General features: G+C 45.2%; 38 non-coding genes across 38 annotated transcripts; all 38 read left to right on the top strand.

Annotated features, from left to right (window-relative positions):
- The first annotated feature begins 33 nt into the window (after positions 1-33).
- Trnan-guu (transfer RNA asparagine (anticodon GUU)) lies at positions 34-107 on the top strand. Its single transcript has one exon. It is a non-coding gene; the product is annotated as a tRNA-Asn (tRNA).
- A 128-nt stretch (positions 108-235) lies between these two features.
- On the top strand, positions 236-309 carry Trnan-guu (transfer RNA asparagine (anticodon GUU)). The gene has a single exon. It is a non-coding gene; the product is annotated as a tRNA-Asn (tRNA).
- Positions 310-437: 128 nt separating this feature from the next.
- Positions 438-511, top strand: Trnan-guu (transfer RNA asparagine (anticodon GUU)). Its single transcript has one exon. It is a non-coding gene; the product is annotated as a tRNA-Asn (tRNA).
- A 129-nt stretch (positions 512-640) lies between these two features.
- Trnan-auu (transfer RNA asparagine (anticodon AUU)) lies at positions 641-714 on the top strand. The gene has a single exon. It is a non-coding gene; the product is annotated as a tRNA-Asn (tRNA).
- A 129-nt stretch (positions 715-843) lies between these two features.
- On the top strand, positions 844-917 carry Trnan-guu (transfer RNA asparagine (anticodon GUU)). Its single transcript has one exon. It is a non-coding gene; the product is annotated as a tRNA-Asn (tRNA).
- A 129-nt stretch (positions 918-1046) lies between these two features.
- Positions 1047-1120, top strand: Trnan-guu (transfer RNA asparagine (anticodon GUU)). Its single transcript has one exon. It is a non-coding gene; the product is annotated as a tRNA-Asn (tRNA).
- Positions 1121-1249: 129 nt separating this feature from the next.
- On the top strand, positions 1250-1323 carry Trnan-guu (transfer RNA asparagine (anticodon GUU)). Its single transcript has one exon. It is a non-coding gene; the product is annotated as a tRNA-Asn (tRNA).
- Positions 1324-1451: 128 nt separating this feature from the next.
- Positions 1452-1525, top strand: Trnan-guu (transfer RNA asparagine (anticodon GUU)). Its single transcript has one exon. It is a non-coding gene; the product is annotated as a tRNA-Asn (tRNA).
- Positions 1526-1654: 129 nt separating this feature from the next.
- Positions 1655-1728, top strand: Trnan-guu (transfer RNA asparagine (anticodon GUU)). Its single transcript has one exon. It is a non-coding gene; the product is annotated as a tRNA-Asn (tRNA).
- Positions 1729-2056: 328 nt separating this feature from the next.
- Trnan-guu (transfer RNA asparagine (anticodon GUU)) lies at positions 2057-2130 on the top strand. Its single transcript has one exon. It is a non-coding gene; the product is annotated as a tRNA-Asn (tRNA).
- Positions 2131-2459: 329 nt separating this feature from the next.
- Trnan-guu (transfer RNA asparagine (anticodon GUU)) lies at positions 2460-2533 on the top strand. The gene has a single exon. It is a non-coding gene; the product is annotated as a tRNA-Asn (tRNA).
- A 731-nt stretch (positions 2534-3264) lies between these two features.
- Trnan-guu (transfer RNA asparagine (anticodon GUU)) lies at positions 3265-3338 on the top strand. Its single transcript has one exon. It is a non-coding gene; the product is annotated as a tRNA-Asn (tRNA).
- Positions 3339-3466: 128 nt separating this feature from the next.
- Trnan-guu (transfer RNA asparagine (anticodon GUU)) lies at positions 3467-3540 on the top strand. Its single transcript has one exon. It is a non-coding gene; the product is annotated as a tRNA-Asn (tRNA).
- Positions 3541-3668: 128 nt separating this feature from the next.
- Positions 3669-3742, top strand: Trnan-guu (transfer RNA asparagine (anticodon GUU)). Its single transcript has one exon. It is a non-coding gene; the product is annotated as a tRNA-Asn (tRNA).
- A 129-nt stretch (positions 3743-3871) lies between these two features.
- Positions 3872-3945, top strand: Trnan-guu (transfer RNA asparagine (anticodon GUU)). The gene has a single exon. It is a non-coding gene; the product is annotated as a tRNA-Asn (tRNA).
- Positions 3946-4466: 521 nt separating this feature from the next.
- Trnan-guu (transfer RNA asparagine (anticodon GUU)) lies at positions 4467-4540 on the top strand. The gene has a single exon. It is a non-coding gene; the product is annotated as a tRNA-Asn (tRNA).
- Positions 4541-4669: 129 nt separating this feature from the next.
- On the top strand, positions 4670-4743 carry Trnan-guu (transfer RNA asparagine (anticodon GUU)). The gene has a single exon. It is a non-coding gene; the product is annotated as a tRNA-Asn (tRNA).
- Positions 4744-4869: 126 nt separating this feature from the next.
- Positions 4870-4943, top strand: Trnan-guu (transfer RNA asparagine (anticodon GUU)). The gene has a single exon. It is a non-coding gene; the product is annotated as a tRNA-Asn (tRNA).
- A 128-nt stretch (positions 4944-5071) lies between these two features.
- Trnan-guu (transfer RNA asparagine (anticodon GUU)) lies at positions 5072-5145 on the top strand. Its single transcript has one exon. It is a non-coding gene; the product is annotated as a tRNA-Asn (tRNA).
- A 129-nt stretch (positions 5146-5274) lies between these two features.
- Positions 5275-5348, top strand: Trnan-guu (transfer RNA asparagine (anticodon GUU)). The gene has a single exon. It is a non-coding gene; the product is annotated as a tRNA-Asn (tRNA).
- A 328-nt stretch (positions 5349-5676) lies between these two features.
- Positions 5677-5750, top strand: Trnan-guu (transfer RNA asparagine (anticodon GUU)). The gene has a single exon. It is a non-coding gene; the product is annotated as a tRNA-Asn (tRNA).
- A 128-nt stretch (positions 5751-5878) lies between these two features.
- Positions 5879-5952, top strand: Trnan-guu (transfer RNA asparagine (anticodon GUU)). Its single transcript has one exon. It is a non-coding gene; the product is annotated as a tRNA-Asn (tRNA).
- Positions 5953-6080: 128 nt separating this feature from the next.
- Trnan-guu (transfer RNA asparagine (anticodon GUU)) lies at positions 6081-6154 on the top strand. Its single transcript has one exon. It is a non-coding gene; the product is annotated as a tRNA-Asn (tRNA).
- Positions 6155-6283: 129 nt separating this feature from the next.
- Trnan-guu (transfer RNA asparagine (anticodon GUU)) lies at positions 6284-6357 on the top strand. The gene has a single exon. It is a non-coding gene; the product is annotated as a tRNA-Asn (tRNA).
- Positions 6358-6486: 129 nt separating this feature from the next.
- Trnan-guu (transfer RNA asparagine (anticodon GUU)) lies at positions 6487-6560 on the top strand. Its single transcript has one exon. It is a non-coding gene; the product is annotated as a tRNA-Asn (tRNA).
- Positions 6561-6686: 126 nt separating this feature from the next.
- Trnan-guu (transfer RNA asparagine (anticodon GUU)) lies at positions 6687-6760 on the top strand. Its single transcript has one exon. It is a non-coding gene; the product is annotated as a tRNA-Asn (tRNA).
- A 128-nt stretch (positions 6761-6888) lies between these two features.
- Positions 6889-6962, top strand: Trnak-cuu (transfer RNA lysine (anticodon CUU)). Its single transcript has one exon. It is a non-coding gene; the product is annotated as a tRNA-Lys (tRNA).
- A 332-nt stretch (positions 6963-7294) lies between these two features.
- Trnan-guu (transfer RNA asparagine (anticodon GUU)) lies at positions 7295-7368 on the top strand. The gene has a single exon. It is a non-coding gene; the product is annotated as a tRNA-Asn (tRNA).
- Positions 7369-7496: 128 nt separating this feature from the next.
- On the top strand, positions 7497-7570 carry Trnan-guu (transfer RNA asparagine (anticodon GUU)). Its single transcript has one exon. It is a non-coding gene; the product is annotated as a tRNA-Asn (tRNA).
- Positions 7571-7698: 128 nt separating this feature from the next.
- Trnan-guu (transfer RNA asparagine (anticodon GUU)) lies at positions 7699-7772 on the top strand. Its single transcript has one exon. It is a non-coding gene; the product is annotated as a tRNA-Asn (tRNA).
- A 129-nt stretch (positions 7773-7901) lies between these two features.
- On the top strand, positions 7902-7975 carry Trnan-guu (transfer RNA asparagine (anticodon GUU)). The gene has a single exon. It is a non-coding gene; the product is annotated as a tRNA-Asn (tRNA).
- Positions 7976-8103: 128 nt separating this feature from the next.
- Positions 8104-8177, top strand: Trnan-guu (transfer RNA asparagine (anticodon GUU)). The gene has a single exon. It is a non-coding gene; the product is annotated as a tRNA-Asn (tRNA).
- A 129-nt stretch (positions 8178-8306) lies between these two features.
- Trnan-guu (transfer RNA asparagine (anticodon GUU)) lies at positions 8307-8380 on the top strand. Its single transcript has one exon. It is a non-coding gene; the product is annotated as a tRNA-Asn (tRNA).
- A 129-nt stretch (positions 8381-8509) lies between these two features.
- On the top strand, positions 8510-8583 carry Trnan-guu (transfer RNA asparagine (anticodon GUU)). Its single transcript has one exon. It is a non-coding gene; the product is annotated as a tRNA-Asn (tRNA).
- Positions 8584-8711: 128 nt separating this feature from the next.
- On the top strand, positions 8712-8785 carry Trnan-guu (transfer RNA asparagine (anticodon GUU)). The gene has a single exon. It is a non-coding gene; the product is annotated as a tRNA-Asn (tRNA).
- A 129-nt stretch (positions 8786-8914) lies between these two features.
- Positions 8915-8988, top strand: Trnan-guu (transfer RNA asparagine (anticodon GUU)). Its single transcript has one exon. It is a non-coding gene; the product is annotated as a tRNA-Asn (tRNA).
- A 129-nt stretch (positions 8989-9117) lies between these two features.
- On the top strand, positions 9118-9191 carry Trnan-guu (transfer RNA asparagine (anticodon GUU)). The gene has a single exon. It is a non-coding gene; the product is annotated as a tRNA-Asn (tRNA).
- A 129-nt stretch (positions 9192-9320) lies between these two features.
- Trnan-guu (transfer RNA asparagine (anticodon GUU)) lies at positions 9321-9394 on the top strand. Its single transcript has one exon. It is a non-coding gene; the product is annotated as a tRNA-Asn (tRNA).
- Positions 9395-9693: the final 299 nt, after the last annotated feature.

The following is a 9693-nucleotide window of genomic DNA, read 5'->3' as shown; positions in this document are numbered from 1 at the left end:
TTGGAGACGAATGAAAAACAATGCATCACAGGAGCCTCCGTGGCGCAATCGGCTAGCGCGTTCGGCGGTTAACCGAAAGGTTGGTGGTTCGAGCCCACCCGGGGGCGAGTTTATTTTAGAAAGAATTAATTTATGTGCTGCTGAAGAAATCTTCACAGCAGATGTCTGGTTTCCGATTTTACATTCGTCTCTTTCTTCCTCTTTGGAGACGAATGAAAAACAACGTATCAGAAGAGCCTCCGTGGCGCAATCGGCTAGCGCGTTCGGCTGTTAACCGAAAGGTTGGTGGTTCGAGCCCACCCGGGGGAGAGTTTATTTTAGAAAGAATTAATTTATGTGCTGCTGAAGAAATCTTCACAGCAGATGTCTGGTTTCCGATTTTACATTCGTCTCTTTCTTCCTCTTTGGAGACGAATGAAAAACAAAGCATCAGAGGAGCCTCCGTGGCGCAATCGGCTAGCGCGTTCGGCTGTTAACCGAAAGGTTGGTGGTTCGAGCCCACCCGGGGGCGAGTTTATTTTAGAAAGAATTAAAAATATGTGTTGATGAAGAAATCTTCTTAGCAGATGTGTTGTTTCCGATTTTACTTACGTCTCTTTCTTCCTTTTTGGAGACGAATGAAAAACAATGCATCACAGGAGCCTCCGTGGCGCACTCGGCTAGCGCGTTCGGCTATTAACCGAAAGGTTGGTGGTTCGAGCACACCCGGGGGCGAGTTTATTTTAGAAAGGATTTAAAATATGTGCTGCTGAAGAAATCTTCACAGTAGATGTGTTGTTTCCGATTTTACTTACGTCTCTTTCTTCCTCTTTGGAGACGAATGAAAACCAATGCACCACAGGAGCCTCCGTGGCGCAATCGGCTAGCGCGTTCGGCTGTTAACCGAAAATTCGGTGGTTCGAGCCCTCCCGGGGGCGAGTTTATTTTAGAAAGAATTAAAAATATGTGCTGCTGAAGAAATCTTCACAGCAGATGTCTGGTTTCCGATTTTACATTCGTCTCTTTCTTCCTCTTTGGAGACGAATGAAAAACAAAGCATCAGAGGAGCCTCCGTTGCGCAATCGGCTAGCGCGTTCGGCTGTTAACCGAAAGGTTGGTGGTTCGAGCCCACCCGAGGGCGACTTTATTTTAGAAAGAATTAAAAATATGTGTTGATGAAGAAATCTTCTTAGCAGATGTGTTGTTTCCGATTTTACTTACGTCTCTTTCTTCCTTTTATGAGACGAATGAAAAACAATGCATCACAGGAGCCTCCGTGGCGCAATCGGCTAGAGCGTTCGGCTGTTAACCGAAAGGTTGGTGGTTCGAGCCCACCTGGGGGCGAGTTTATTTTAGAAAGAATTAATTTATGTGCTGCTGAAGAAATCTTCACAGCAGATGTCTGGTTTCCGATTTTAAATTCGTCTCTTTCTTCCTGTTTGAAGACGAATGAAAAACAATGTATCAGTGGAGCCTCCGTGGCGCAATCGGCTAGCGCGTTCGGCTGTTAACCGAAAGGTTGGTGGTTCGAGCCCACCCGGGGGCGACTTTATTTTAGAAAGAATTAAAAATATGTGTTGATGAAGAAATCTTCTTAGCAGATGTGTTGTTTCCCATTTTACTTACGTCTCTTTCTTCCTTTTTGGAGACTAATGAAAAACAATGCATCACAGGAGCCTCCGTGGCGCAATCGGCTAGAGCGTTCGGCTGTTAACCGAAAGGTTGGTGGTTCGAGCCCACCTGGGGGCGAGCTTATTTTAGAAAAAATTAATTTATTTGCTGCTGAAGAAATCTTCACAGCAGATGTCTGGTTTCCGATTTTACATTCATCTCTTTCTTCCTGTTTGAAGACGAATGAAAAACAATGTATCAGAGGAGCCTCCGTGGCGCAATCTTCTAGAGCGTTCGGCTGTTAACCGAAAGGTTGGTGGTTCGAGCCCACCCGGGGGCTAAGTTATTTTAGAAAGGATTAAAAATATGTGCTGCTGAAGAAATCACAGCAGATGTGTTGTTTCCGATTTTACTTACGTCTCTTTCTTCCTTTTTGGAGACGAATGAAAAACAATGCATCACAGGAGCCTCCGTGGCGCAATCGGCAAGCGCGTCCGGCTGTTAACCGAAAGGTTGGTGGTTCCAGCCCACCCGGGGGCGAGTTTATTTTAGAAAGAATTAATTTATGTGCTGCTGAAGAAATCTTCACAGCAGATGTCTGGTTTCCGATTTTACATTCGTCTCTTTTCCTCTTTGGAGACGAATGAAAAACAATGCATCAGAGGAGCCTCCGTGGCGCAATTGGCAAGCGCGTTCGGCTGTTAACCGAAAGGTTGGTGGTTTGAGCCCACGAGGGGGCGAGTTGATTTTAGAAAGAATTAAAAATATGTGTTGCTGAAGAAATCTTCACTGCAGATGTCTGGTTTCCGATTTTACTTACGTCTCTTTCTTCCTCTTTGGAGACGAATGAAAAACAATGCTTCACAGGAGCCTCCGTGGCGAGATCGGTTAGCGCGTTCGGCTGTTAACCGAAAGGTTGGTGGTTCGAGCCCACCCGGGGGCGACTTTATTTTAGAAAGAATTAAAAATATGTGTTGATGAAGAAATCTTCTTAGCAGATGTGTTGTTTCCGATTTTACTTACGTCTCTTTCTTCCTTTTTGGAGACGAATGAAAAACAATGCATCAGAGGAGCCTCCGTGGCGCAATCGGCTAGCGCGTCCGGCTGTTATAAGAAAAGTTGGTGGTTCGAGCCCCCCCGGGGGCGAATTTATTTTAGAAAGGATTAAAAATATTTGCTGCTGAAGAAATCTTCACAGCAGATGTGTTGTTTCCGATTTTACTTACATCTCTTTCTTCCTCTTTGGAGACGAATGAAAAAGAATGCCGAACCGGAACCTAGCGCAATCGGCTAGAGCGTTCGGCTGTTAATCGAAAGGTTGGTGGTTCGAGCCCACCCGGAGGCGAATTAATTTTAGAAAGGATTAAAAATATGTGCTGCTGAAGAACTCTTCAAAGCAGATCTGTAGTTTCCGGTTTTACTTAACTCTCTTTCTTCCTCTTTGGAGAGGAATGAAAAACAATGCCTAACAGGAGCCTCCGTGGTCCAATCTTCTAGAGCGTTCGGCTGTTAACCGAAAGGTTGGTGGTTCGAGCCCACCAGGGGGCGAAGTTATTTTAGAAAGGATTAAAAATATGTGCTGCTGAAGAAATCACAGCAGATGTGTTGTTTCTGATTTTACTTACGTCTCTTTCTTCCTTTTTGGAGACGAATGAAAAACAATGCATCACAGGAGCCTCCGTGGCGCAATCGGCTAACGCGTTCGGCGGTTAACCGAAAGGTTGGTGGTTCGAGCCCACCCGGGGGCGAGTTTATTTTAGAAAGAATTAATTTATGTGCTGCTGAAGAAATCTTCACAGCAGATGTCTGGTTTCCGATTTTACATTCCTCTCTTTCTTCCTCTTTGGAGACGAATGAAAAACAATGTATCAGAAGAGCCTCCGTGGCGCAATCGGCTAGCGCGTTCGGCTGTTAACCGAAAGGTTGGTGGTTCGAGCCCACCCGGGGGAGAGTTTATTTTAGAAAGAATTTATTTATGTGCTGCTGAAGAAATCTTCACAGCAGATGTCTGGTTTCCGATTTTACATTCGTCTCTTTCTTCCTCTTTGGAGACGAATGAAAAACAAAACATCAGAGGAGCCTCCGTGGCGCAATCGGCTAGCGCGTTCGGCTGTTAACCGAAAGGTTGGTGGTTCGAGCCCACCCGGGGGCGAGTTTATTTTAGAAAGAATTAAAAATATGTGTTGATGAAGAAATCTTCTTAGCAGATGTGTTGTTTCCGATTTTACTTACGTCTCTTTCTTCCTCTTTGGAGACGAATGAAAACCAATGCACCACAGGAGCCTCCGTGGCGCAATCGGCTAGCGCGTTCGGCTGTTAACCGAAAATTCGGTGGTTCGAGCCCGCCCGGGGGCGAGTTTATTTTAGAAAGAATTAAAAATATGTGCTGCTGAAGAAATCTTCACAGCAGATGTCTGGTTTCCGATTTTACATTCGTCTCTTTCTTCCTCTTTGGAGACGAATGAAAAACAAAGCATCAGAGGAGCCTCCGTGGCGCAATCGGCTGTTAACCGAAAGGTTGGTGGTTCGAGCCCACCCGGGGGCGACTTTATTTTAGAAAGAATTAAAAATATGTGTTGATGAAGAAATCTTCTTAGCAGATGTGTTGTTTCCGATTTTACTTACGTCTCTTTCTTCCTTTTATGAGACGAATGAAAAACAATGCATCACAGGAGCCTCCGTGGCGCAATCGTCTAGAGCGTTCGTCTGTTAACCGAAAGGTTGGTGGTTCGAGCCCACCTGGGGGCGAGTTTACTTTAGAAAGAATTAATTTATGTGCTGCTGAAGAAATCTTCACAGCAGATGTCTGGTTTCCGATTTTACATTCGTCTCTTTCTTCCTGTTTGAAGACGAATGAAAAACAATGTACCAGAGGAGCCTCCGTGGCGCAATCGGCTAGCGCGTTCGGCTGTTAACCGAAAGGTTGGTGGTTCGAGCCCACCCGGGGGCGACTTTATTTTAGAAAGAATTAAAAATATGTGTTGATGAAGAAATCTTCTTAGCAGATGTGTTGTTTCCGATTTTACTTACGTCTCTTTCTTCCTTTTTGGAGACTAATGAAAAACAATGCATCACAGGAGCCTCCGTGGCGCAATCGGCTAGAGCGTTCGGCTGTTAACCGAAAGGTTGGTGGTTCGAGCCCACCCGGGGGCTAAGTTATTTTAGAAAGGAATAAAAATATGTGCTGCTGAAGAAATCACAGCAGATGTGTTGTTTCCGATTTTACTTACGTCTCTTTCTTCCTTTTATGAGACGAATGAAAAACAATGCATCACAGGAGCCTCCGTGGCGCAATCGGCTAGAGCGTTCGGCTGTTAACCGAAAGGTTGGTGGTTCGAGCCCACCTGGGGGCGAGTTTATTTTAGAAAGAATTAATTTATGTGCTGCTGAAGAAATCTTCACAGCAGATGTCTGGTTTCCGATTTTAAATTCGTCTCTTTCTTCCTGTTTGAAGACGAATGAAAAACAATGTATCAGAGGAGCCTCCGTGGCGCAATCGGCTAGCGCGTTCGGCTGTTAACCGAAAGGTTGGTGGTTCGAGCCCACCCGGGGGCGACTTTATTTTAGAAAGAATTAAAAATATGTGTTGATGAAGAAATCTTCTTAGCAGATGTGTTGTTTCCGATTTTACTTACGTCTCTTTCTTCCTTTTTGGAGACTAATGAAAAACAATGCATCACAGGAGCCTCCGTGGCGCAATCGGCTAGAGCGTTCGGCTGTTAACCGAAAGGTTGTTGGTTCGAGCCCACCTGGGGGCGAGTTTATTTTAGAAAAAATTAATTTATTTGCTGCTGAAGAAATCTTCACAGCAGATGTCTGGTTTCCGATTTTACATTCATCTCTTTCTTCCTGTTTGAAGACGAATGAAAAACAATGTATCAGAGGAGCCTCCGTGGCGCAATCTTCTAGAGCGTTCAGCTGTTAACCGAAAGGTTGGTGGTTCGAGCCCACCCGGGGGCTAAGTTATTTTAGAAAGGATTAAAAATATGTGCTGCTGAAGAAATCACAGCAGATGTGTTGTTTCCGATTTTACTTACGTCTCTTTCTTCCTTTTTGGAGACGAATGAAAAACAATGCATCACAGGAGCCTCCGTGGCGCAATCGGCTAGCGCGTTCGGCTGTTAACCGAAAGGTTGGTGGTTCGAGCCCACCCGGGGGCGAGTTTATTTTAGAAAGAATTAATTTATGTGCTGCTGAAGAAATCTTCACAGCAGATGTCTGGTTTCCGATTTTACATTCGTCTCTTTCTTCCTCTTTGGAGACGAATGAAAAACAATGTATCAGAAGAGCCTCCGTGGCGCAATCGGCTAGCGCGTTCGGCTGTTAACCGAAAGGTTGGTGGTTCGAGCCCACCCGGGGGCGAGTTTATTTTAGAAAGAATTAATTTATGTGCTGCTGAAGAAATCTTCACAGCAGATGTCTGGTTTCCGATTTTACATTCGTCTCTTTCTTCCTCTTTGGAGACGAATAAAAAACAAAGCCTCAGAGGAGCCTCCGTGGCGCAATTGGCTAGCGCGTTCGGCTGTTAACCGAAAGGTTGGTGGTTCGAGCCCACCCGGGGGCGAGTTTATTTTAGAAAGGATTTAAAATATGTGCTGCTGAAGAAATCTTCACAGTAGATGTGTTGTTTCCGATTTTACTTACGTCTCTTTCTTCCTCTTTGGAGACGAATGAAAACCAATGCACCACAGGAGCCTCCGTGGCGCAATCGGCAAGCGCGTCCGGCTGTTAACCGAAAGGTTGGTGGTTCGAGCCCACCCGGGGGCGAGTTTATTTTAGAAAGAATTAAAAATATGTGTTGATGAAGAAATCTTCTTAGCAGATGTGTTGTTTCCGATTTTACTTACGTCTCTTTCTTCCTTTTTGGAGACGAATGAAAAACAATGCCTCACAGGAGCCTCCGTGGCGCAATCGGCTAGCGCGTTCGGCTGTTAACCGAAAGGTTGGTGGTTCGAGCCCACCCGGGGGCGAGTTTATTTTAGAAAGGATTAAAAATATGTGCTGCTGAAGAAATCACAGCAGATGTCTGGTTTCCGATTTTACTTACGTCTCTTTCTTACTCTTTGGAAACGAATGAAAAACGATGCACCACAGGTTCCTCCGTGGCGCAATCGGCTAGCGCGTTCGGCTGTTAACCAAAAGGTTGGTGGTTCGAGCCCACCCGGGGGCGAGTTTATTTTAGAAAGAATTATTTTATGTGCTGCTGAAGAAATCTTCACAGCAGATGTCTGGTTTCCGATTTTACATTCGTCTCTTTCTTCCTCTTTGGAGACGAATGAAAAACAATGCATCAGAGGAGCCTCCGTGGCGCAATCGGCTAGCGCGTTCGGCTCTTAACCGAAAGGGTGGTGGTTCGAGCCCACCCGGGAGCGAGTTTATTTTAGAAAGAATTAAAAATATGTGTTGATGAAGAAATCTTCTTAGCAGATGTGTTCTTTCCGATTTTACTTACGTCTCTTTCTTCCTTTTTGGAGACGAATGAAAAAACATGCATCACAGGAGCCTCCGTGGCGCAATCGGCTAGCGCGTTCGGCTGTTAACAGAAAGGTTTGTGGTTCGAGCCCACTCGGGGGCGAGTTTATTTTAGAAAGAATTAAAAATATGTGTTGATGAAGAAATCTTCTTAGCAGATGTGTTGTTTCCGATTTTACTTACGTCTCTTTCTTCCTTTTTGGAGACGAATGAAAAAGAATGCATCACAGGAGCCTCCGTGGCGCAATCGGCTAGAGCGTTCGGCTGTTAACCGAAAGGTTGGTGGTTCGAGCCCACCCGGGGGCGAGTTTATTTTAGAAAGAATTAATTTATATGCTGCTGAAGAAATCTTCACAGCAGATGTCTGGTTTCCGATTTTACATTCGTCTCTTTCTTCCTGTTTGAAGACGAATGAAAAACAATGTATCAGAGGAGCCTCCGTGGCGCAATCGGCTAGCGCGATCGGCTGTTAACCGAAAGGTTGGTGGTTCGAGCCCACCCGGGGGCGAGTTTATTTCAGAAAGAATTAATTTATGTGCTGCTGAAGAAATCTTCACAGCAGATGTCTGGTTTCCGGTTTTACATTCGTCTCTTTCTTCCTCTTTGGAGACGAATGAAAAACAAAGCATCAGAGGAGACTCCGTGGCGCAATCGGCTAGCGCGTTCGGCTGTTAACCGAAAGGTTGGTGGTTCGAGCCCACCCGGGGGCGAGTTTATTTTAGAAAGAATTAAAAATATGTGTTGATGAAGAAATCTTCTTAGCAGATGTGTTGTTTCCGATTTTACTTACGTCTCTTTCTTCCTTTTTGGAGACGAATGAAAAACAATGCATCACAGGAGCCTCCGTGGCGCAATCGGCTAGCGCGTTCGGCTGTTAACCGAAAGGTTGGTGGTTCCAGCCCACCCGGGGGCGAGTTTATTTTAGAAAGAATTAATTTATGTGCTGCTGAAGAAATCTTCACAGCAGATGTCTGGTTTCCGATTTTACATTCGTCTCTTTCTTCCTCTTTGGAGACGAATGAAAAACAAAGCATCAGAGGAGCCTCCGTGGCGCAATCGGCTAGCGCGTTCGGCTGTTAACCGAAAGGTTGGTGGTTCGAGCCCACCCGGGGGCGAGTTTATTTTAGAAAGGATTAAAAATATGTGCTGCTGAAGAAATCTTCACAGCAGATGTCTGGTTTCCGATTTTACATTCGTCTCTTTCTTCCTCTTTGGAGACGAATGAAAAACAATGCATCAGAGGAGCCTCCATGGCGCAATCGGCTAGCGCGTTCGGCTGTTAACCGAAAGGGTGGTGGTTCGAGCCCACCCGGGGGCGAGTTTATTTTAGAAAGAATTAAAAATATGTGTTGATGAAGAAATCTTCTTAGCAGATGTGTTGTTTCCGATTTTACTTACGTCTCTTTCTTCCTTTTTGGAGACGAATGAAAAACAATGCATCACAGGAGCCTCCGTGGCGCAATCGGCTAGCGCGTTCGGCTGTTAACCGAAAGGTTGGTGGTTCCAGCCCACCCGGGGGCGAGTTTATTTTAGAAAGAATTAATTTATGTGCTGCTGAAGAAATCTTCACAGCAGATGTCTGGTTTCCGATTTTACATTCGTCTCTTTCTTCCTCTTTGGAGACGAATGAAAAACAAAGCATCAGAGGAGCCTCCGTGGCGCAATCGGCTAGCGCGTTCGGCTGTTAACCGAAAGGTTGGTGGTTCGAGCCCACCCGGGGGCGAGTTTATTTTAGAAAGAATTAAAAATATGTGTTGATGAAGAAATCTTCTTAGCAGATGTGTTGTTTCCGATTTTACTTACGTCTCTTTCTTCCTTTTTGGAGACGAATGAAAAACAATGCATCACAGGAGCCTCCGTGGCACAATCGGCTAGCGCGTTCGGCTGTTAACCGAAAGGTTGGTGGTTCGAGCCCACCCGGAGGCGAATTTATTTTAGAAAGGATTAAAAATATATGCTGCTGAAGAACTCATCAAAGCAGATCTGTAGTTTATGATTTTACTTTCGTCTCTTTCTTCCTCTTTGGAGACGAATGAAAAACAATGCCTCACAGGAGCCTCCGTGGCGCAATCGGCTAGCGCGTTCGGCTGTTAACCGAAAGGTTGGTGGTTCGAGCCCACCCGGGGGCGAGTTTATTTTAGAAAGGATTAAAAATATGTGCTGCTGAAGAAATCTTCACAGCAGATGTCTGGTTTCCGATTTTACATTCGTCTCTTTCTTCCTCTTTGGAGACGAATGAAAAACAATGCATCAGAGGAGCCTCCATGGCGCAATCGGCTAGCGCGTTCGGCTGTTAACCGAAAGGGTGGTGGTTCGAGCCCACCCGGGGGCGAGTTTATTTTAGAAAGAATTAAAAATATGTGTTGATGAAGAAATCTTCTTAGCAGATGTGTTCTTTCCGATTTTACTTACGTCTCTTTCTTCCTTTTTGGAGACGAATGAAAAAACATGCATCACAGGAGCCTCCGTGGCGCAATCGGCTAGCGCGTTCGGCTGTTAACAGAAAGGTTTGTGGTTCGAGCCCACTCGGGGGCGAGTTTATTTTAGAAAGAATTAAAAATATGTGTTGATGAAGAAATCTTCTTAGCAGATGTGTTGTTTCCGATTTTACTTACGTCTCTTTCTTCCTTT

The sequence above is a fragment of the Argiope bruennichi genome, chromosome 10, assembly GCF_947563725.1.
Source record: "Argiope bruennichi chromosome 10, qqArgBrue1.1, whole genome shotgun sequence".
Classification (NCBI taxonomy): Eukaryota; Metazoa; Arthropoda; class Arachnida; order Araneae; family Araneidae; genus Argiope; species Argiope bruennichi.
The sequence above is the reverse complement of the archived record's forward strand: the minus strand, read 5'-3'. Positions and strand labels throughout refer to the sequence as shown.